This window comes from Mytilus californianus, unplaced genomic scaffold (assembly GCF_021869535.1).
Source record: "Mytilus californianus isolate M0D057914Y unplaced genomic scaffold, xbMytCali1.0.p SCAF_1, whole genome shotgun sequence".
Taxonomy (NCBI): domain Eukaryota; kingdom Metazoa; phylum Mollusca; class Bivalvia; order Mytilida; family Mytilidae; genus Mytilus; species Mytilus californianus.
In genome coordinates this window covers 100,512,311-100,536,419 of record NW_026262581.1, presented here as the reverse complement: position 1 = coordinate 100,536,419, position 24,109 = coordinate 100,512,311, and the positions used below count along the sequence as shown (strand labels likewise).

General features: G+C 32.7%; 1 protein-coding gene across 1 annotated transcript in view; it reads left to right on the top strand.

Annotated features, from left to right (window-relative positions):
* LOC127727728 (cAMP-dependent protein kinase catalytic subunit alpha) overlaps positions 1–24,109 on the top strand; it is a 101,900-nt gene continuing 77,791 nt past the window's right edge. Inside the window, exon 1 of the mRNA XM_052234859.1 lies at positions 1–175. The gene's annotated coding sequence lies outside the window, so the exon portion shown is untranslated. The remainder of the gene's footprint in view (positions 176–24,109) is intronic.

Genomic DNA, 24,109 nt, shown 5'->3' with positions numbered 1-24,109 from the left:
GATGTAAAATTGTTTCTGTTCAGTATACTTTGTTTATACATATTTGATCGGTTCAGGTGATTACATACACAGGTGAAAGTATACAGTGTGCTTGCATATGTTTAAATCTTAAAAAGGATAATTAATTTGTGAAAGAAACAACAACAAACAATTTCTTAACACGTCAACAATCAAGGTAAGGAAACATCTATATTTCCCTCGTCGATTCATCCTTTAATTGTTTCTGTTTGTTATTTAGTTAAATTAAAATTTGAAACCTATCATTATACTGAAGGGTTATTTAAATGAACCGATTACAATGTACAATCATCAAGAGATAATCTGTATTTTAAGGGTCAGTCGATCCTGTTGTAATTAATAAACTAAGTACATGTACTTGATAGGACCAATTGTTGTTAATATAAAATAAGAAGATTTAGTATTATTAAACCTTGTATTGATGGACATAGAAATATGTATAAAAATTGTTTGTAAAAAAAATCAGCTTCAAATAGCAGCACCCCCTATTTCTCAAAGACTAACTGTCAGTATACACCTAGGCAAAAAAGGAACCAAAGAGACTATACAATTGTATGCTCATTAAACCTTTTGTCTTATTTGTTTTCTTTACTAATAGATAATTGGTATAAATAAATGTGGGCAAACCAGGAGTAAACCGCTGATATCAAGGCCTTCATCAAATGTTTCCTTGATTTAAACGGAAAGTAAAAAACGAGTGATCGTGTACTGGTAAAAATAAGTGTTGTTCTATAAATCCAGTGTTTGTTGGAGAGGCAATATTAAGTAAACCAATCACTCACAATATTATGTATTCAATATTCAGGATTAATTCCTTCTTGGTGGTGGGGGGGGGGGGGGGGGGGGGGGGGGTGGGTAACAAACAAACACCCATCTGATTTAAATGCCTCTCTGACACCTCCCTTAAAACAGTTATTTCTTGTACAGCCGAAAATTTTAAAGGTACTGGGCTAATAAGGGACTATCTTACAATAAGGTTTTATCAAAGTTTTATTTTTATAAGTTCGTTTAAAAATTGATGCGACACATTAATGTGCACCTCCCAAGTAATTTTGTAGGAGGTTCATTTATGAGTATTGCCTGATATAACAGTTTTATGAAAATCCTGTAGAACAAAGGAAATTTAATATTAAAAGGATATTAATATCATATATCATATAAAATATAACGACTCTTCCATTGCTATTTATTAACCCTCTTGATAATAATCAGAATTATATATAATGTAATGTCAAGAATGTTCTAGCTCTTCAGTCTTCATCTGATTTCTGTTTATAGTATCACCAACTACTAACAGTAGATAGTAAACGTGATAAGACAATTAAACATGACAAATATTATGTATACTGGAGTAAGTATATACAATGACGTGTCAGTCTTTAATAAGGAATATTCTGAAATGATGACGAATACTGAAGTTATATTGTTGTTGTTTTGTTTCTTCAAATAAAAGGGTTCGTATGTATTTTAACAACACGAATTGGTCAATGAGTGGATCAGTTACTGATTACCCTTCCGGAGAACCAAAATCCCCCTCTGGTGTTTTATATAGTTTTTGTGTAGTGCTCTGAAAACTGTTGTTTGTCTTATCATCCTTTTTGTCATAATGTTGCCTACCAATCCTTTTAATTTTTGTTTCCTTGGAATATCCTGATATCTTTTAATACGTGTATATTGTAAAATTCTTGAAAATGTAAATTTACATAGTAATTTGTACATTCGAACCTGTATTTTGTAGTTGAAAGAGTTATAGAACTTTGATACTTAAGGTAGCATGTATAGGGATACCCCGTTTAGTTGAGCTAGACAAAAGTCTCTTCACTAAATAATTAAATATTAAAGACTTCTGAGAAAAACCGGCAGAGGATATAAACACTTCAAATCTTAAATTCATAACCTTTTTCGACAAGAATGGCTTTGTTCCAGGTTATATTGGTACATCCCAAAGAATCGAGCACACACTATATGCTTCATACGACTGATCTTCTTGAGTGTGCGCTCGATTCATTGGAAAAAAAGCCCATTTGGAGATGTTTTGTTGTGCACTCTAAACACCCCTTTTTTATGCCACTTAACAAATCACATCTTTAAAGTCACACAAAGACTCAATATGCCGTGTATGTCCATATCTCACTACTTCACTTATGGGCCAAAAGTCTTTGTTCTCTATCATTTGGATAAGTTTTATATTTTGAACTCTTAACATGCTGAATATGAATGAAATATTGCCGCTGGATCTTCAATAACCAACAATCAATCAATCTAATATTGAAATATATAGAGGAGATCTGGTATGATTGCCGAATAAGACAACTATCAACCAGAGATTAAATGACTTGGATGTTAGCAATTATAGGTCATCGTTCGGCCTCCAACAAAGAGAAAAACCCATACCGTATAGTCAGCAATAAGAGGCCTGACATGAAAAATGTGAAACAATTCAAACGAGAAAACTAGCGGCCTAATTTATGAGAATTCAATTTAAGAAAAAAAATAATTTTACAGACATGAACCAACAACAACCACTAAATTACATGTTCCTGGCATGAGACATGCACATAAAGAATGTGCCTGATCAAACATGTTTATGAGCGCTCAACCCTCCCCTATAACCTCGGACAGTGGTGTAGCAGCATATCATGAGAAAAATGTAAAATGGACATAAACACAGGCATTTGTCTCTGAAAAAAATACCTATATACCTTGATATAACATTAAGGTATATAAGTTTGGGTTTTTTTTCAGAGACAAGTGCCTGTGGACACAAAGCACAAATATAAGCAATCTCAACTACACTATACTATAATATGCTTTGCTATTTGATTTGATGCACGATGTGACGTAAACTATTATATATGTAATTATACCATTCATACCATTTACTATGTAAAACACTTTAAATAACATTCCGTATTCGTGCTATATACTGCCATTGTTTTGTCTTGCATGGGACGAAAATGAAGAATGTTAGACAGGGATTATAATCCGGCGGTGACGTACGCTTTATATTTCAGAGGATAGAATACCAGGATGCTTCTTACCTTGTATACAGATGATTGTTACGAAGTGTCCGTGTGCCATAATTATGTCCTCTGTCTTTGGTCTGATTATCATGGTTCAGCGACTGCTTAAAGAACTGTATAGTTTTGTTACTCGTGTGAATTCCTCACTTATAATACGTAATAAGATAACAATATTTGGTATACGGAGTCCTTGTTATGTCTTCATGTCGGTCAGACAGGATTCACAGCAGTTAGCAATACACAGTTAGGAAAACACTTAAAATTGTCACATATTTTTAACCACCCTCTTTTCCTTGCTTTTTACCAAATAAGGCTTACAATTTGTGTCGTGTATGTGCATATGTATGGAAATAGTAATTCCATAGATTTGATTTCCAATAGTTCAAATTGTTAAATATAAACATGGCAACAATCTGCATTTATTTGATACAAAATATTTAAAAAACTGAGATGGTAGATGTCATACCACAAACTTTGGTCCAATGTAAAATTTCACCCATTTCAGTGGTACCTTTTCTGAAACCATTGACATTTATCTATCAGGAGTTTAAATAAAAATCATATGCATTTCACCTAATTTTCCTTCAAATTGAATTGAAAAGTTCGAGCATAATATTTTCTTAGGAAAACATTACGATAATTTCTGGACCTATGGCTAGTACGGATGTGAAAATACTACCAAACAAAAAAGTGGCCTGTAAAACATGCATAAAACAATCTTGATGTTCATATAAACCCACTTTGAAGATTATATTATTCTTCAGCTATCTAAAAATTAATTTTATTACACAATAACTTTCTTATTTGAAAAATTCACTGGGCGAAAATGCGAATCCAAACTCCTAAGTAACTGTGTATTGCTACCTGACCTCGGCCTGATTCAATGCATCAGTGATCAAGGTTAATTTTTCGTGGTCAAGTTCGTATGTCGGATACTATGAACAATAGGTCAACTATATTTGGTGTATGGAAAGACTGTTAGGTTTACAGGTCTGTCTGGCAGGTTTTATCTGACCTTGACCTGATTATCATTGTTCATTGGTCAATGTTAACTTTGTGTGTTTTGATCCGTTTCTCAGAAACAAAAGCAATAGGTCATCTATAGTAGGTGTATGGAATGATTGGAATTGTATACGTCTGTTTGACAAGGTTCGCTTGACCTTTACCTCATTTGCATGGATCATTGATGATGTGAATTTTATGTAATACTTGCTGCAAATTTCAGCGTGTGCATTTGTGTTGTTTTCTGAAACGCCTGTCAAGTGCCGGAAGGGTACATATGATGTTCTCTTCTTTGCGTGTGCTCTGTTAGTTTGTTCTTCCAATTTTGACTTATAGGTATACGGTGACTTATACGGTGACCTATAGTTGTTAATTTCTGTGTCATTTGGTCTATTGTGGAGAGTTGTCTCGTTGGCAATCATACCACATCTTCTTTTTATATAAAATAAAGACCTTTTACATTTATGTTTCTTCATTAACAAAACAGACCAAGATACAGATCAATTAAGGAAAGTTCCAAAGGATGATTAAGTTTCAAGTTTAAGGTCGCATCACCAGACAATCTTTGTAAAATATACGGCTTATTGATGTTATGCCACAATTTCAGGGTCAAGTGATCTGGTTTCAGATTATAAGATTTAAGCAGTCAATACAGTATGGCATAGATTTCATGGTTCAATTATCATAGTTAATTTTTAAATTTTAGAGGATATTGATATTAGTTTACAATACAATTACGCCAAAGAAAACATATAAATAAAAAATAATCTTTTTTTATTGTTGAATGATTATAAGATAAACTGTATATTTTCTGAAAATTACATTTATTAGGCTCATTGGAATTGGCATGATTGGACGCGGACCGCAAAGAGGACACCATAATAGAAAGCTCTCTCAAAATAGAAATAGAAAACCATAACGTTTTATTATTAATTCTGAGTGATGCCTTGCATGGTTTAGTTCAAAAGCGTCAACCGAGGATTCAAAACAAGTATCACTGATGTTCTTCGTGGAGTATTTCACAAGGATATGTGACTTCGTTGTAAAAATATTTCCCGAGTGGAATGACAAAACAGTGTCAACAGTGACACACAATTTCTTGTTAATTTTTATCTTTAAAAGAACTTTCATCGTTACCATTGATGTCTTTTTTCTTTCTTTTTTGTCTCAAAAATAATTTTATGTCATGAGTTTATGAAAGCAAATTTGATTTTTCAAATTGAATTCCAATTTTGAAGGAAATAAAAAAAAATGTATTAATGATGACCTAAAGATACATTTGCAAGATGCAATATTGAATAGTACGGATTTTTTTTACATTGAAAAGCATCAAATATTATCATAGGTACTTGGGGACAGGACAATTTTTTTAGCCTCCCCATTTTTTTTCCAAAATCCGTATTTTTTTTTTCTTTCTTTTAATTTCAATTTTTCAATGTTTTTTCTAAGTTATATTTACATAAATATACCAGAAATCACATGTATTTGCTATTTACTATAAATTTCTAGTTTACTATCCACAGCGATCACTGGTAGTATGCTATTCACTATCAATTCCTAGTTTACTATCTACAGCGGTCACTAATAATATATATGATCATATATAGATATATATTATCAGGGACCGCTGTGGATAGTAAACTAGGAATTGATAGTAAATAGCAAATACATGTTATTTCTATTGTATTTATGTTAATTTAACACAGGTAAACGCGAAAATAATTGAAACTAAAAAAAAAAAAAAAAAATAACGGTTTTTGGAAAAAAGTGGGAAATCAACAAAATAAGTACCTATATGAATATTAAAACTAGCGAGAGAGAGAAATCAAGTATCTGTCCCCCCCTGAGAAACTTAATTAGTAATTACCTTTTATGAGTAATATCTTAAATGTTTGTTCTTGTTTCACAGAACTTGGTATATCAGATCTTCGCTGGTCTGTTTTTTTGCTCACAACTTTTTTTAGACTGGATGATTTTGACATTGGTATGTTGTATCGATTGATTGTTGTTTATTTTTTCGTCCACTGGCAGTGCAAAATATTTCATGCGTGTTCTTGAAAAGAACAAATTAATAATAAATACAATAGGTAGGTTCTGTAAAAGGGATGATTGACGGGAAATTAGGCATGCCACTGTTGGATGAGAGTATAAAGGGTTGTTGCAAGGGTTCTTAACGTGCAGAGAGCGTGACACTCTCTCTGCACGAGGCATCGGATGTAACGTCCCCTTTTTGACCGGACGTGACTGCGAATTTATACATCCCGCACGGCCAAACGGACGCCCCGCTTCGGGTCCTATTTCACGTTATGTTGTATGTACACTTTTCTATGATTGAAACCCGTGAATGAACTTCTAGAGGTTTTAATATTTTAAATGTCATTTATAGGTGCTGTCTCATCACGTATACCCCAAATCTCTATTTCTTTATTTAGCACCAGTGTTTAATGTGTTCTATATTAAAATAACTCTATGCAACATCATGGTGTTAAAATATCAATGAAATGAAATTCGCATGACCGCTGCCTGAAATAAGAAAAAAAAGGATTTCAGACGGTCACGGTTTGAATAAGTCTTTAATGCTGAATTTATCTAATATCAAATTATTATTACGAATAAATATACCTTGGGTAAAAACATTGATACTTTTCCCACATATATTTTCTTTTCATGTTTTAATTGTGTAACACAAAACTATTTGTCAGAACAAAATTTTGTATTTTTTGTATGAAAATAATGAATAAGCCCATTAAGTTTACACAGCATCATATTACGATCACGCCGTGCATTAATTTTGATACTTTGAATATGCAGTTCTGCACGTACTGCAGTTTTCTTATCGAAGAATAGCACTAAATCGTAGCAATAAACACGTCATCGATCTTAATTAATGTTCCCGTTAATTACAGGTGTTTTCAATTTAAGGTTTGGACATAATAAAGGTCATTTGAGATTTTGTATCAAATTTCTTGACGATGTAAATTCAGTTATTAGCTCATTGCAGAAAGATGATTTTCGTTCTTATCTACCCTCAAACCTGTCCAGTTTGCGTACAAACACGTGTAGTATGCGTGACAACAGTGAAGGAAAAAAATGATCATAAAATTTTAAAATATTGCCGCATTGGTAATTATTCAAAATAATAAATATATTTTCCTGCGTAATCTCGAGTGCGTAATAACATTAATCAAAATATAAGATTAAATAGATCACAACAATCCAATCAAATAAAACTGAACAACTTATGAAAAATCAGAGGAAAAATAGTAAAGGCTGACGTGCATCTGCCAGTACCTGACTTAAGCGTGAATCTCGTGTATACAAAATAGAACATAACTGAGGGCGAATTTGTTGCAGTCAAGCTAGTTTTGAGCTTGAATGATTAATTGTTTGGGTTAAAGCTGACTTCGGTTTACCAGTTTTGAAACAAATCAAAAGTTCTGGCAATGGTTTGTTAAACTGTTCAAACCATATGAAGAGGTTTGATCAGTTTAGGAAACTGAGTCGGTTTCACAAAAAAACTTACGACTAAGATTGATCGTAAGTCATGAACAATTCAGTATATATACTTACGACCAATCTTAGTCGTAAGTTTTTTTGTGAAACCGACTCCTAGTTCCAGTTTTCATGAAACAAATGCGAGACCAGCTCCGAATTAGTTTGACAGATCAAAAAGGTGGTTTATCAAACCTCCCAGAAACTGAAACCAGTTTGAGAGTCAACAAATTCACCCTGAGCTCCTGGTGGTTTCAGAATTCATAGGGACTACAAGCCTTCTCCGTATGGCCGAACTTTTTTGGTCTTTTTGCACATACTTTCCAGGCACTCTGGCTTCCCCCACCAATATAAAAAAAACAGGCATCCACAATACAGCCAGGATTGCTGAAAGAGGCGTTAAACCCCAATAATCAATCTACCATTCAATTTTCAACTAGCACCTTATTTTTTGCTGGGATCCTTTTTAGTTTTTTGCATGCTAAAAGAAACAGGTTAATTATATTTGGTATATCGAATGATTGTAGCGTGTCTTTCTGGCAGGATTCATCTGACCTTGATCTCATTTTAATGGTTCATTGGTCAATGTTCAATTTCCTTAATTAGGTATATGTTTCTCAGATATATATACAATAAGCAATATGTTCACTGTATTTGGTTTAATATGATTGTACGGTGTACAAGTCTGTCTAGCAGGGTTCATCTGACCTTGACCTCATTTACATTGATTATTGATAATGTTAATTGTAATTGAAACTTATAGTAAAACCATCATATTACACACTTTCAAAATAAATTCAATCATGATAAGTACAGCAGGCGAGATATTTCAGTGTGTGCACTCTTGGTACTTATTTGTCTGCATACAAAAGATACAAAGTAAAAAGAAAATTCTTTTATATTGAGCATATCAAATGTTTTGGACAACTTTTGTTTCAGTTTTGAAATTAAAACCACATAATCTCTGACCCCGGTCTAGTTTTCAACGACTATTTATTAACTCTTTGACCAACAATGAATATAATACAGTTTTTCTCCTAATGACTTTTCATTGTCCAGAAGACTTTTAAAAATTTTCCTGGGTCAGGAGACTTAGTATTAGGACAACCATGCACTCGAACAACGGTATCTCCTGTCACTCTTTTTAACATGACAGACACTTTTCAAAGACTGTCAAATACAACTTATTTGTATCAAAAATTATAATACCTTTTTTCATGCAATAGCTGTGTTTTCATGTTCTCCTGTGTTGGCTTATTCCGATGTCACGAGGAATCAACTTACACAATATGCAATTAGTTATGTTGTTAGATTTGACATAAAAGTTCTTGATGTTTATACTTGAAATATCATTTAGTAATATTTATAACGTGTTGTTTTCGTTTTTTACAGCACTGGGTCGATACCTCTGCCGGTGGACTATCAGTCCCCGAGGGTATCATCAGCTCAGTAGTCAGTACTTCGGTACTGACATAATTTATAACAAACCTTTCTAAAATTGGCCGCTTATAAATTTCCCGAGGGTATCATCAGCTCAGTAGTCGAGGGTATCATCAGCTCAGTAGTCGAGGGTATCATCAGCTCAGTAGCCAGTACTTCGGTACTGACATAATTTATAACAAACCTTTCTAAAATTGGTCGTTTATAGATTTTTAAATTATAAAGAAACAAAGTTTCAACTCCCTCTGGCAAAGTACGTTGACCTTAGATGGATTTGGCTATATTTTTAGGTCCATTTGGTTATATAGCTCTTCGATTGTTTCGGTTCTTATACATCATTTGGCTTTGAGCGTTCCTGATGAAGGTAAATCCAGAAAAGTGCTTCGGACGCTTGAAAATTATAACGTGTTGTTTTAATTTTTTGATGTAAGAAAGTGCGGACCCAAAAATGGTTAGTGTATGTGGACTATTTAATAGGTTTAATTGTTAACTCTTGTATGCGAACCGATGCAATGGTTGTACTTTTGATATATGTGAACCTATCAAACGGTTATTTGGTGTTCTCTGCCAACCGATGAAATGGTTAAAGTTTTGATATATGTGAACCTATCAAACGGTTATTTGGTGTTCTCTGCCAACCGATGAAATGGTTAAAGTATTGATATGTGTGAACCTATCAAACGGTTATTTGGTGTTCTCTACCAACCGGTGAAATGGTTGAAGTTTTGATATATGTGAACCTATCAAACGGTTATTTGGTGTTCTCTGCCAACCGGAGAAATTGTTGCACTTTTGATATATGTGAACCTATCAAACGGTTATTTGGTATTCTCTGCCAATCGTTTAAACAACTGACTCGATTCATTTACATGGTTTACTATTACTTGTAATTGTATCATTATATATAAATGTAATTTGCAATTTTATGTACTCAGTTTTATATTCACATGTTGTTTTTTATTATTCAGTCCACTCTGTCTTGTTCACCATTTATGTAAGTGTTAAAAGTATCGAAATGCGCATCTGGTGAAGAAAAATTGGTACCGTTTATGTTATTACTACCACTGGATCGATGCCTCTGCTGGTGGACTGATAGTCCCCGAGGGTATCACCAGCCCAGTAGTACTGGCATGAAAATACGGATTTTGTGTTATTTAAATTTGCTGTCACAAAATGTTGGAAATTATTTGAAATTAAGGAATGTATCTCCCTCGTGCAAAGCTCTGATTCCTTGCCCGGCTTTGGCTATACTTTTTTGTCCTTTTTGGTTTAGACGCTCTTCGACTGTTTAATAATCTTTGGATTTTCAAATTATTTGGCCTCGAACATCACTGAAGAGGCATTGATTGTCGAAATGCGCATCTGGTGCAGAAAAATTGGTACCGTTTATGTTATGTTGGTTCTTGTGAACGCTCAACAAAGATACCAGGCTTATAGTTTTGTACGCCGGACGCACGTTTCGTCTTCCTAAGGTTTAGCAGTGGCGCTTGAGTTAAAACAGCTGGTAGGCCAAATCAAATACGAAGTTGCAGAGCTTTAAATACTTAAAAGTTGTGCCAAATATGGCTATGACAGTTTGTCACAGCGTTTGCTGTCTGAGTGTAATAAAATCTTGAACCGTGCTTTTTAGCTTAAATCAACCGTTTCATCGGTGCACAAATAACACCAACCAACCAATTTATCGACGAAGCACGTGACGCGCGTTGTCATTAGAACTAGAAAGGCCGATATGATAATTTTAATCAATGATCAATCTAAGTTCAATCTGTGAGACACCATTTTTATAAGTAACTAAAACATTCTATATAGGCTATTATTGATAGAGTTTCTATTTTTATTTTTCATTATAACGCTTGTCAATATGAAAATGACATCGTGTAAAGACAAGACGTCATTTTTCTTATACAAGGAATGTAAATATTGAAGTTTCTTACTTTGACCACTTAACTGATAAACGAACAAACAAAATGATATTAACAAACTTTATCTTAAAGTTAATAATATTAAAACACACATATACTGAAGATATGCCAAAAAGGCAATCATTCTTTCAATGAATTGAGTAAATTAATTTTCTTTGTATAGCTGGTATTTTTCACTTAGTTAATAAATTTGTCATTCAGTAGCCAAAAGCTGAATAATTTTAGAATAAAAAACAACAATATCGTGACCTTGTATAATATGTCTAGTCTACCGAAGACCGGAGCCATAAATATTGATGGAGTAAAAATGTTCAATTATGAAAAATACCACCACCTATATTGTCAATTTTAATTAACTACAAACTCAAAAACAATTTCAAATTTCAATCGATATATTAGTGCATGTGTTTAGTAAATATGTTATAATTTGAGAGAAGGGGTAATTAAGTGATGTGAAATTAAGTGCACGAGGCTTTACTTTTAAAAGTATATAATTACATGATCTGTGTTTGAATGATGTCAGACGCATCATCATAAACAATACGCTGCAGTTTTAAACATAAGAAATAATTAATTCATTTATATTGATTTTACCACGAGTTGTGTCTTTGTGGCAATTTTTTTACAACGAGCAATAGCAATAGGTCATAGTCACAGCAGCTACTCATAGACTGAAATTTGGCAAAACTTTAATTTCTGTATGTAATTTTTTGAATTTAACTGTATAACAAATTATTTCCAAAATTGGATGGATACTGCCTCATGGGGCGAGAGAGACTCTTTTTGATTTTGGGATGAATAGGTCAAAGGTCAAGGTCACAGCAGTTATTAAAAGGGGCTTTATGTTTTACTCCAGTAATCTTCAACCTATCGCCTTTGTAGTAGGGGGTTCATGCTATACTCCAGACTTCACTCCTGTAAACTTGAGCCTATCACCTCTGTATAGTAGGGGTTTGTATTTTACTCAAGTAAACTTAAGCCTATAGCCTAGCTCCTAAGTAGGGGTCCAGTGAACCTCAGCCTATCACCTCTCTAAACGGGTTTCAGTAGATATGTGGTATATTTCCTAATGAGACAGAATGACGAGGATGTAAACAACTCAAGATTACCATACGGCCTTTAACATTGGTCCAGTCTCCACCAAACTTACCTGGTTATGCCACTTGGAAAGAAGGACATATTGATTTTAAGTCAGTAGGTTAAAGGTCGTAGTGCCTAAGTTTGAAAAAAAATTGTTTCCGTACAATATCTTTTGAGTCGTATATCATTTTTATGTCCCACCTTAGGAGCATTATGTTTTTTCGGTCTGTGCGTCCGTTCGTTCGTCCGTTCATCCCTCCGTCTGTCCCGCTTCATGTTAAAATTTTTGGCCAAGGTAGTTTTTGATGAAGTTGAAGTCCAATCAACTTGAAACTTAGTACACATGTTCCCTGTGATATGATCTTTCTAATCTTAATGCCAAATTGGAGTTTTGGCCCCGATTTCACGGTCCACTGAACATAGAAAATGATAGTGCGATTGCTGCATCCGTATACTATGGACACATTCTTGTTTTCCTATCTTTTTAGTTTGGAGATACTATGGAATAACTTATTTACCATTTGAGTCCATTGTATATTTTGATAATTTTACACAGATATACCGTTAGCATGGATATAAGTAGTGAAGTTCACTTTATAATTGGATTTCAGTCTAGACGAGATATCTTCACAAAGTATATAAAAATTCCAATCGAAAGATAATTGTCTCTGTATGCCGTTCCCCGGGATTGCACAAGTCTTGCAATAAGTCGGTCGTTTGGGGTTTGGGATTATTTCCATGCTTAAACAGGTTTTGAGCAGTGTATTATTTAGCATGCCCTACATATTTTATATTTGAATGAGAATCATTTATGTTAAAAAGAACCCCTTTCCTTTAATGTGACTATCTCTTTTTTTGTCACATTTGAGTTTTATTTTTTAGAAATTTAGACGTATACTTTATCTAAATGCATGTATTATAAAGGGATGATGTCAATATAAAGGGTTATAACTTATAACCCTTCATATTGCGAATCTCATTTTGTGTTAGGGTCATCATTTTGAGAACGCAATATACATGTATGCAATATTGATCATATACTCATTCAGAAATTATTGCGAGGTTTGTAGTAATGCGAAAAAAGCAACTAATTGAGTATCACAATAATAAGAACTCGCATTCTGGTTTCTGATATATATATATACAATGTATCTGTATGTGGCTTTTCCGAAAATCGCAACAGTTAAACTCGCATTTTTGTTCATTCTTCAAAAATCGCATAAATAAATGCACGCAATAATTTCTGAATATACAGTTTTTCCTGATCTAGACGAGAAAGGAACATTAACGATCTGAAAATGATATTAACTCTATTGTTGCCAGTTTATAGATTGATTATTTTTGTCATTCGCTTAACGTCCAATGACAAGTATTTCATAAATTCGCTGAACGTGTAACTAATCAATGCTATAAAAGAGCATATAACACAAAGTAAACTGAATTCTTCTGTATATGACTTCAAAACAAAATAGGTGTCTTTTTCTTACGTGTGTCGTTTGGTTGCTATTAAATTGGAGTATACCCTACATCTTCTTTTATTCATATGCAATAGCCAACTATGATGGGGTTTGTTTTCCTTTTATCGAAAAGTAAATTTTAAATATTTTAAAAATCAAATTTTATGCTTAAATTCAAAAGCTAGCCATTGTAATTTCATTTGAAAATGGTCGAATGTAGTTTTGTTTTGAAAAAAAAAAGGTAAACAAAAACGAGCGCGTCCATCTTAAGTTGCTTAAAATACATGCAAAACTGGTAATTCTTTCATAAAAAGATGGTAGAATGAATATAAATAATCTAAAACTGGTGTTCCACTTCCACTAACCAGGAATGTTGAATATATATGTGCATATCTCTTTTACCGATTCTGTAAATTTGATAAAATATGAAGTGAATTTACCTAGTATAGACAATACTACGAATGGAATGAGATTTTTGAGCTTGAATTAATCAGTGTATTATGTGTTCCTTTCAAGTCATGTACTGCAAATAGTATATTGGACCTTATGTTTTGTTTTGTTTACAATACATAAACATTTTAAATCGTCTTAATCAAAATAAAAGATGATATATCCATTTCTGATAATGTTTTAAATACACATAGCCGAATGTTTTCTTTCTGGATTTACTAATAAATCTTTTATTTGGGGGAAAATATCGACCTACAAGCAACGACATGATAAAAACAAGTGTCGACTGTTAATTTGACTGATGGTAAGATATTTTTGTACACCTCATGACACATTAATTTCTGTATGTTTTACTCATTATATGGACATTATTACATGCGACTTTTTATTATCTATTTTCCTGTGGCTACCTAATGGTCAGTCATACATATTTTTATATTTTAATTAAGTTCATACTGAAGAATACATTTGAATTAATGGAGTATTAACGAACTGGCGTCATGTTTTATAGGATTTATATACACTGAAGGTAAGTCTTGACTCTAAGCAATTCTATCATTGACCCAAAAAGGACTAAGGCATCGTGGATGGGTGTGACCCTCTCTTTGTTATTATAAAATATAAGGGGAAATGTTATTTGACATGAAATTATTTGTTTGGACCAGTATTTCAAGCTGTGTTTTTACCCTTGGAACACAACATTTCGTTACCTTTACACGTTTTAATGATATTTGAAGGACATAAACTTGTTTACTACAAAAAATGAATTTTAGGTCACGATTATCACTATATATATGGAATTCTTATCATGATACAGTATACAAGTTGTCAGCAAATCTTATCTAAAAACCTATATTATAATAATAATTCAATTTTATATTTCGAATAAACTGAATAAAGATATTTGTTCAAAATATTAAAAAAAATGTTTGTCGCTTGAGTTAGTGCTGAGATGGAATTTTGTCAGCCACTTGCACAACGTGTGTTTTAAAACTGAATAAAAAGTAGGAGCATTGGGGGAGGATAATCCTTATTCAAGAAGGAATGACCATCCAGTCAGTCATCTAGTACATATAGCTAAAATTAGCGTAGATACTTAAACTATATTAATGATAGATTATATATATTTAAAACTCAAAATGCTTGTCAAAATTTTATTAACATTTTGTCATTATGACCAAATACATGTCATATTTTATATGATTTACTTGGATGTGTGTATAGAATTTTAGGGTCTTAACCTTTAAAAAAATCACTGACTCGTAAATTCTTTATGCATGTTCCTATTTCCTGTGTTGATGTATTGTACGGCAAGTAGAAAAAGCTTGAACTTAACGTGTAACATCAAATGTTGTCAAGAACAGAACTACACATTTTCTACTAATGTTAGTAATATATCATATAGTCTAGTCTTCAAAATCATGAGAACATAACATATGTGGACGAACTTAAAAAGAGGGGTGCCACATAGGTGTATATTGAAGACTATATCATACATGGACTTACTTAAAAAGAGAAGGGTGCTAAATGGATGTACAATCAAGACTAAAAATGTTTTGGTACTCTTTCCACATTCTTTTTTAAGTTCTTATGTAAATTTTTCTTCTTTCTTCAAATTATTCAAACTATTGGTTCATTTTACTTTATTCCGATCTCGCATCACGTTTCACCGTGCCGTTAAAATATTGAGACGATCGATGTACATCCAGATTAAATTGAGATTTCTTTGAACAATTCTCTACATTCTGTAACGTAAAGGTCATACTGACTTCCAGAAATGTAACATTATTTTTTTTTTCAAAAGTATTTGTATTTCTGTAGTTTAGAATATTATTTGAAAACAGTTACCTATAAATACCATAGTTCACTAATTATGTTACCAGAATGGAAATATCACAATAGCTTGATAATGAAAAGTGAACTTTCGTTCTATATTTATGTAAAATTGATTTTACTTTTTATGTCATAATAATAAATGCAGTATAATACATTAACTATGAAATTACATGAATTTTTCCGGACTATACTACAGACTGAAAATGTTCTACATCCTGTATAATCTCCCACGATTTCCCGAGAGAAGTTTCCGGTTTAGATTTATCTATGTCCAACACTCTTAAGAAAATCTATATATGAAAACTTTCCTATTTCAGTTTTAAACAATGTGAATTTATATTATGTAACTATATACTGAGCGGTTTAACTATGACAAAATATAGATTTTTTCGTGACTATATTTACAGACGGTTGTGCTAAGTTAAAATGTAACATGTCCATTACTGGAATGACTGTTTCTAAAGATTTGTGCTAAATCTAGTTGAATATGACTTTTATAAAAATGACTGTTCCCTACAGACGGCTGTGCTTAATAAATGTAATTTCTCTTTACTAAAATGACTGTTTATAGACTTGTGTTAAATTCAATTGAATATGTCCTTTACTGCTATGACTTTCTCATGGCTGTTGTAACTTGTTGCTTAGTTAAACGGAATTAACCCTTTCTGAACAGACTGTTCCTTACAGACTTGTACTAAGTTAAATGGAATATGTCCTTCAATAACACATGTGTTTAGTGGAACAGCTGACCCTACTGAAACTGCCCGTGTTGATTCCATTCTATATACATGCACGATCCAACATGATTCCATTCTATATACATGCACGATCCAACATGATTCCATTCTATATACATGCACGATCCAACATGATTCCATTCTATATACATGCACGATCCAACATGATTCCATTCTATATACATGCACGATCCAACATTGGAATATACTACACTATGTTTCTTACTCAAAATACACAAAGGTATATTTTTAAAACAACTGATTAAAAACTGAAAGAATTATAGGAATTTTACAATATTTTTTTCCTGTGGTATATCGGTGTATTTGATCCTATATAAGTTTTTATAGTTCATTTTCTCATTTCAAAATAAATTAAATAAGATGTATCCAAAAGATTATTTTATATGTAATAATCAACAACTTTGATGTTTGCCCTAATAAATGACTGTCACTTAATCTATTACTGGGCTTATCGCCGATTTTTTAGTTGCCATAAGCAACACGAAAGTCTGAGGATGTCACTTCTATTGGTTATGACCTACCGAATAAGACTTGCCACCAAATGTTTACTTGCATGAGCAACACGACGGGTGCCACATGTGAAGAAGGATCTGCTTACCCTTCCGGATAACCTGACTACATCCCTGTTTATTTTTTGTTTTTTTTTTTCATTTTGCGGGGTTCGTTTTGCTCAATCTTTAGTATTCTGTGTAGTGTAATATTAGACGAAAGTGTCAACATAATAGACTCCTGTTTACTGTTGATTTTGTATGCATTGCCCTCTATCTAGATGTCTTTTCGTTATTTGAATTGCTTGGTTGATGTCTCATTGACGTATACCCCACGTCACTTTTTTTTTTATATAATTTCAATTTTTACAAGGTGCAAAAGATTACTTTCATACTTAAAGAAAATTGTATGAAATATACGGAAATCATTTGGTTATGACTGGGGGAGATTCAATAGTCAGTTACAACTTTCATTTCAAAAACCCACAAAACTATGGATGAAACATCATTTGATCATTTCGTGAACCACTCCACATATGTTGTCTGTATCTACTTCGAACAAGTAAGGGGAGGGATTTGAATCCATTATATAACATTCTCATTAGTTTTTCACGGGATACATTGTTAATTCTATCATTAGTTTTTCCAAGAATGCATTGATTGACACATATTCAATCAGAATAGTTTGTAATGACGTTAAATAGAGCTATTACCATTTATGTAAATGCAGGTTTTTATAGGGATGATGGTACATAATAGATGGATGTAAATTTATAATGAACGAGAAAGACGTGCTATTGCCGAAATAAATATTCCAAATTTGAATTAAAAGAACACTGAAAATGCGGAAAGTCGGGATTTAAAACCAGTTTATACATGATTAACTTGAAACTTCTAAAGGTCAGCAGTAATAGTGAACATACAGTTTTCAATGTTAGACATAAACCATCTGTCAAGCTCTAACTCGTCCCAAGTTGCTTTAGAGAAAATACAATAACAAACAAACAAACTTACCAAAGCAAAAAAGCAATAAAGAGTTTGAAAATTTTACACAAATTACACAATTGACAGAAAAAAAAAGAAACTGTTATCACAAGAGTATTGTGCAAATATTTCAGGACTCGGTCCAGAAAAAAATGAAATTACAGGAAGACTTACAGGCCTTTTACCCTTAAATAGCTTTAACTTTCAAAGGTGAAAATTTTCATTAATAAAATAAACTAATCTGTTCCACCTAACACACAGTAAAAGCCTTCACATAATTTGCTATATGATAGTTCGACTAATGGTTCGAGGAGAGAGGAATTGATGAGATGAGTTTCCCTCATTATGGCACTAATATCCTCAAGGAAATGAATTAACATTTTATACACCAAAAACATAAAAAAATTGACTGGTCAGACTTGGTCATTGTAGACACATTGTTTCTCGGTATATTTATATTAATTCACTTGAAATCACAGCACTTAACAATATAATTCTCTAGTGGCCTCAGACTGCCAATTATTACTAACGAAAAGTGAATTACAAGTTAGATGTTTTTCGTGTTTTCAGAATACTAAGATAAGAGGAAAGTCTCCTGTGTATTTCGCAACCATAGGAATCACAATGCGAATGTCTAACAAGAGACTTGGACGACAGTTCCTGGAGTCTTTTTGGTGTTTAATGTTTGATTAGAGTTGGATGGAATATTGATCTGGTTCATCCATTCGGCGATCCATTGTGGAACTTTTATTGACGCTTTTTGATGATTATCCCAACAGTATGCCTGTCCGTCATCATTTCATTTGCGATTTTGTATGAATCATTTTTGTTGCTTAAAATCATTTGCACGTTTCAAGGTTAATCATCTATTTCTGTTAATTCAAGACGAATTTAGAGACTGAGTAATGTGGATATAGATTTGAACATATTGGGAGATTTTTCAAATGACAGAAAGTCTTATCAGTTGTATACTGTCGAATAAGCCAGAGTGATCGTCTAGAAAATGATTTCAGCATACCATTGTTTTGACGACTTAATTGAAAATTTATAAAATTATAAATGTAATATCAAAATGACAAAATTAACAAATATAAAGAACAAACAGACGTATCCAATTGGTAATGTGAAATAACTTGGCATAACACGAAATTGATAAAAAAAAATGCATAATGTATATATTTCTACTGTATGGAATCCCACCAGACTCCGATCGTTTGGTTATGCTTCAATTTCACTTGTAAAGGATGTTATTTTGCAAAACAAAATATCCGTTTGTACAGAACACAAGGATGATGGGGTATACAAATATGACTATTCGAACGTCTTTCGTGCGAATGTGTTACTCACACTGAGAAAACGTTCGTCTTGACTGTCTAAATACGCATGACGTTATGTCGGAATATTGAACAGATATATCATGTTAAGGAGGGGTATTTGCGAAAAACACCAGTCGAGAGAATGTTAAATTTCGCGAGCCGTACGGCGAGGGAAATTCATTCTCAAGACTGGTATTTTTCGCAAATACCCCTCAAGAACATGCTATATCTGTTTAATTACACCGAATGTAAGTTCAAAAACGCATTGATGATCGTGACGTTACAAGCGTCCAGTCGGATAGAGTATTTTTTTGCAACTACCATGGCAGAGAGGGTAAAAAAGGCATATCCTTTTTGCATATACCCCCGCGGCGTTAAAAAATGAACGATATTCATTTGATAACAGTAAATTGGTGAAAAATACACTGGCTATCAACCAATCAAAACCCAGGATTCTTACATAAGGTGTAATTAGAACTTAAATGCAATGAATTAGGGAGATTTTAACGTTCTCTTCACGCTTTAGAACCGTTGGCGTTGTAAGAACTCTTTCAGGGACAAAAACTGACCTTTTGCAAAGGAGAATGTCTGCCTATCTCCACTTCTACATTACCAGAGGCAGTCCAAATTTCACTCATTCATCCCTGTTGACTCACTTTGCAAAATGTTTCAATTTGATTTACTGTTTAATCTATTCTCGTCTTAGATGTGGATACTAACAAATTCCAAAGAGTTAGAGTACATCAATCTAAGTGTTTCGATTATGACAATTTACATGCATCTTAAGATTAATGGGACTTTAATCATTTAACGTTCGACAATTTCCGAGCTTGTATAAGTTTACATAAATAAATCTATAAGAATTGTTTACACAATGTTTGGTTTTTGATTGTGAAGGTTCTCAGATTTGTTATTCCAGTTTTTGGGACTTTAAATTTTCAAAATTTGACATTAACTAGAGCTTTTCATAATAACTCGTTAAAAAATCTTTGCGAAGTGTTTACAATGTTTGGTTCCATAAAGTTTTTTTTCTTATATTTTCATAATTGGCGTTTTAAATTTATTGGACCTATGGTCCTTAAGAATTCAATAATTTAGAAACAAATAAATAAAATCAGAAGAAGGGCGTATGAATTAAATGCACATGACACAGCTTAAAAGTGTACGGGACATAGTTTCATTGACTCACATGTGCCCGGGACGCAGCTTCGCCGAAGCACAAGTGCCCGGGACACAGCTTCATCGAAGCACCAAGTGCCCAGGACACAGCTTCATTGAGTCACAAGTGCCCAGGACACAGCTTCATCGAAGCACAAGTGCCCAGGACACATCTTCACCGAAGCACAAGTGCCCAGGACACCGCTTCATTGAATCACAAGTGCCCAGGACACAGCTTCATCGAAGCACAAGTCCCATGTAACTACAGAACTGGCGTGTTGATAAACCGAATGACGAGTTTGATTTTGTTAACAAATATCATTCAAACCATACACTTAAGCTATGTATAAAGCCATTGCAGAAAAAAGAATTACTTTGTTAACACTATTAATTTAAGACAAATTGTTAGTCTGAATGTTGACTGTCAATATTTTCAATATAATTTGAGTAGAGTTATTGACAGGACAAGCATATAATAACATAACAATTGGAAGCCCTTGAATGAATATTCGAAATTAAACTGGTATATAGGTGCTCTATGGCAGTTTGTATTAAAGTAGCATGTAATTTTTTTGTTGTAATTTCATTATTTTCATCCCCGCCCAGAACGTTCACCTATGTCCATCCGTCCGTCCCATGAAATTTTAATCGTAATTTTCTTAGGAACTACAAATCAGAGCTTCCTGAAATTTGGTATCAATATTCATGTGAGTATACAGTATGGTGGCATTCACATTCATTGTCATCAACTTACTGTTTACCGAATACTTATACATTCTTACGGATTTTCGTCGCAAAGAACTACTTATCACAGCTTCCTGAAATTTGGTATCAAGCTTCACGTGGGCATGTTATACTGTGTAGTGTGTTTTCCCATTTATCGCCAAACAGCATCCTGTTAACCGAATACTGATAGCGGGGGTATCGTCAGTGAACAGTAGTCGACAGTTCAGCTTGCTTTTCAGGAGTTACGAGAGGGACATATTTAAGTTTCTTTCATGATCGTTAGAAAAAAATATGATTAAACCATCGTTGCTGTAATCGTGAAAGTATTATATTTTCAATATTATACTTCCATGCTGTAATGAAAACCGAATTTAATACAGCATTTTCCAGAGGCGATAGTACAACAATTACCGCGGATAAAAAATCACATGAGCTTTTTTACGATTGATCATTCCAGCTGTTTCCGTGCAATAACTTACAAACCGTCCAACAAATGATTTTCAAGTTTTAATATTGTATTACTTAAGACAAAATTGGGGTCGAGTTAAAAAATTAACGATTGCCACTTTTGCTGATCATTAAGATCCTTGATTGATTTGAAAGTGGTTCTTTTTGTTGTTTTCGTGCATTTACTTTTCACTTTTATTGTTCAAGAATTATGGGCCTTGGTTGATCGAAAAATAACATTTTAAGTCTTTTCTTTGCAACAAGATAGGCAATGGAGATAATTAAAAATTGCGTTAAAAAAAGCAACGGGCACCTATATTTTTTTCGACTAAAAAACTTTCCTAATAATTTTCTTTAATTCTAGCATTTTCGTTCTAAAAATCAATTTTCTAAAGTCTGTGTCTCGAAAAATGATACTATTATGGCCTATAGGAAAAACAAATGTACTTTACAATCTATACCCAGTGGCTAGACAACTCTTGTAGTTTTAGTATATTGGTTGTTAATGGCGACTGTCCCTCTAAATATTGTTCCAAGTGTAGTGCAATGTAACAAAGAATAAGTTCAATACAGTTTGTCACGCAAGAAATACAAATTATGATGCATTTTCAATATAGGAAGATAGCCCCCTTTTTTCGATGTAATGACACATTCTTGGTAATATGAAATATTTGCAGTAGAAAATCAATACATGTACATATTTAATTTTCTTAGATTTAAAACCTTCAATATCTTCAATCAAATCGTGTATATATCCGTTTTATTAAAATTGACATTATTTTCATATATTGAACAAAATATATTTTATTTCCATATATTGAACAAAATATATTTTATTTCCATATGGTATTTTCCTCTAATGACATATAGTTTAGTGTATATATTGATTTTAATTTGTTTAAGGATTTAAAGCATATTGAGCATCTTTAATTTTTGTTTTCACGAATGATTTTGGATTATTCACTATTGATAATTCTTACAAGGACGTTCAATCAACTTCAGCATGATATGAAAATATTGCTAATATTGCATCAACAAAAATATTACAGCACAGTGATGAATTTACGCAACACGTGAAATAAGCTATAAGCTAAGCTAGCAGACTGCGAATGTTACAACATGTATGTTTGAAATACCAATAATATACAACGTTTGATATAAAACTCTCTTATCCATTGAAACGCAGTCTATAGGGTCTGCATGTGAATATCTATCATGAACTCTTTTGTAACTATTGAATACAGAAGTCGTCATATATTAAAAAGAGAGGACCGATTTCTGCGGAATTTATTTCACAAAAGGGCCATTTTCAAGAAATGTTTTAATATTTACTTAAATTCGCTGTATCATAGCTCTGTGTTAGTATTTTGAGGTTCTAACATTATGATGACTTATTTTTTAAAAATAAACGGTTAACTAATCAATGCCTGCAACGGCTTAATGTCTGTCCATATCCATATACCCTCGTTTTCCAGTGGCATTCTAAATTCCCCGCCCCTATTGCAGTACCTACCTATTATATTTGTTAATTTGTTCTCGTCCTGAACATGAATGAGATATGTGCCACTGGACGCAAAACAAACAACAACAAATCAATGAAAAACAACACCTTAAAACATGTAAGATAGCTTAAAACCGCAGTTTTGACAGTTTTCGGAGAATTTGAGGTTTATACCAAAAAAATGCATAAGGACATTCTTAATCAAAACCAAAATTGTGTCCGTAGTCAAATTATATATTGAATTTGGATACTAATTGATTCATTTTGGTGAGAGACGTCCTTCGATGCAAAATTTTACAAAACCATGATATAAGATAAGATATGAGATATAAGGTTTAAGATATAAGATATAAGATATAAGATATAAGATACAATATGTTTACATTACAAAAAAATCTAAGTTTGTTTCCTTTTTTTTTTAATTGCGTGTCAACATGCCTCTCCTCAAATCAGCATTTAATTTTTCATATTCAGAACAGTGATAAGAAAGAATATATGCGCAACATATGTCATTTAATAACATTTTGATTTTGTGGTATGATAACTTTTTCATATAAAATTTCACGTAGGACAACTTTTAGATTCAAACAGTGAGTGAAAAAAATACAGGGCAAATAAATGTACCTTTTTAATATCAGATAACTGGAAACGAAGCAAGGTTTTTGTTTTGTTTTTGTCTTTTGTTATATCGTCATGTCATTTAGAGAATGAATGGATGATCTTTGTGAATGTTTGCTTTTATACACATGTTTTCTAGACTGTGGTCAATTCAGAGATTGACAAATTATATAGACACTTGTAAATTGTTGCAGACAATATGTTGATCTCTAGACGTCTTTTGTGTTTTTTTGTTGTTGTTTGGTTGCTGTTTCGTTGACTTATATGCAATATCTCCTTTTATTTCATATAAATGCTATCATTGATATGAAAGTTATTATACTTCTCTTGAGTTAGTGGAACCACGTCGACCTTGTAATTTATAATCGATACATGTATTTCTTTACAGTATGG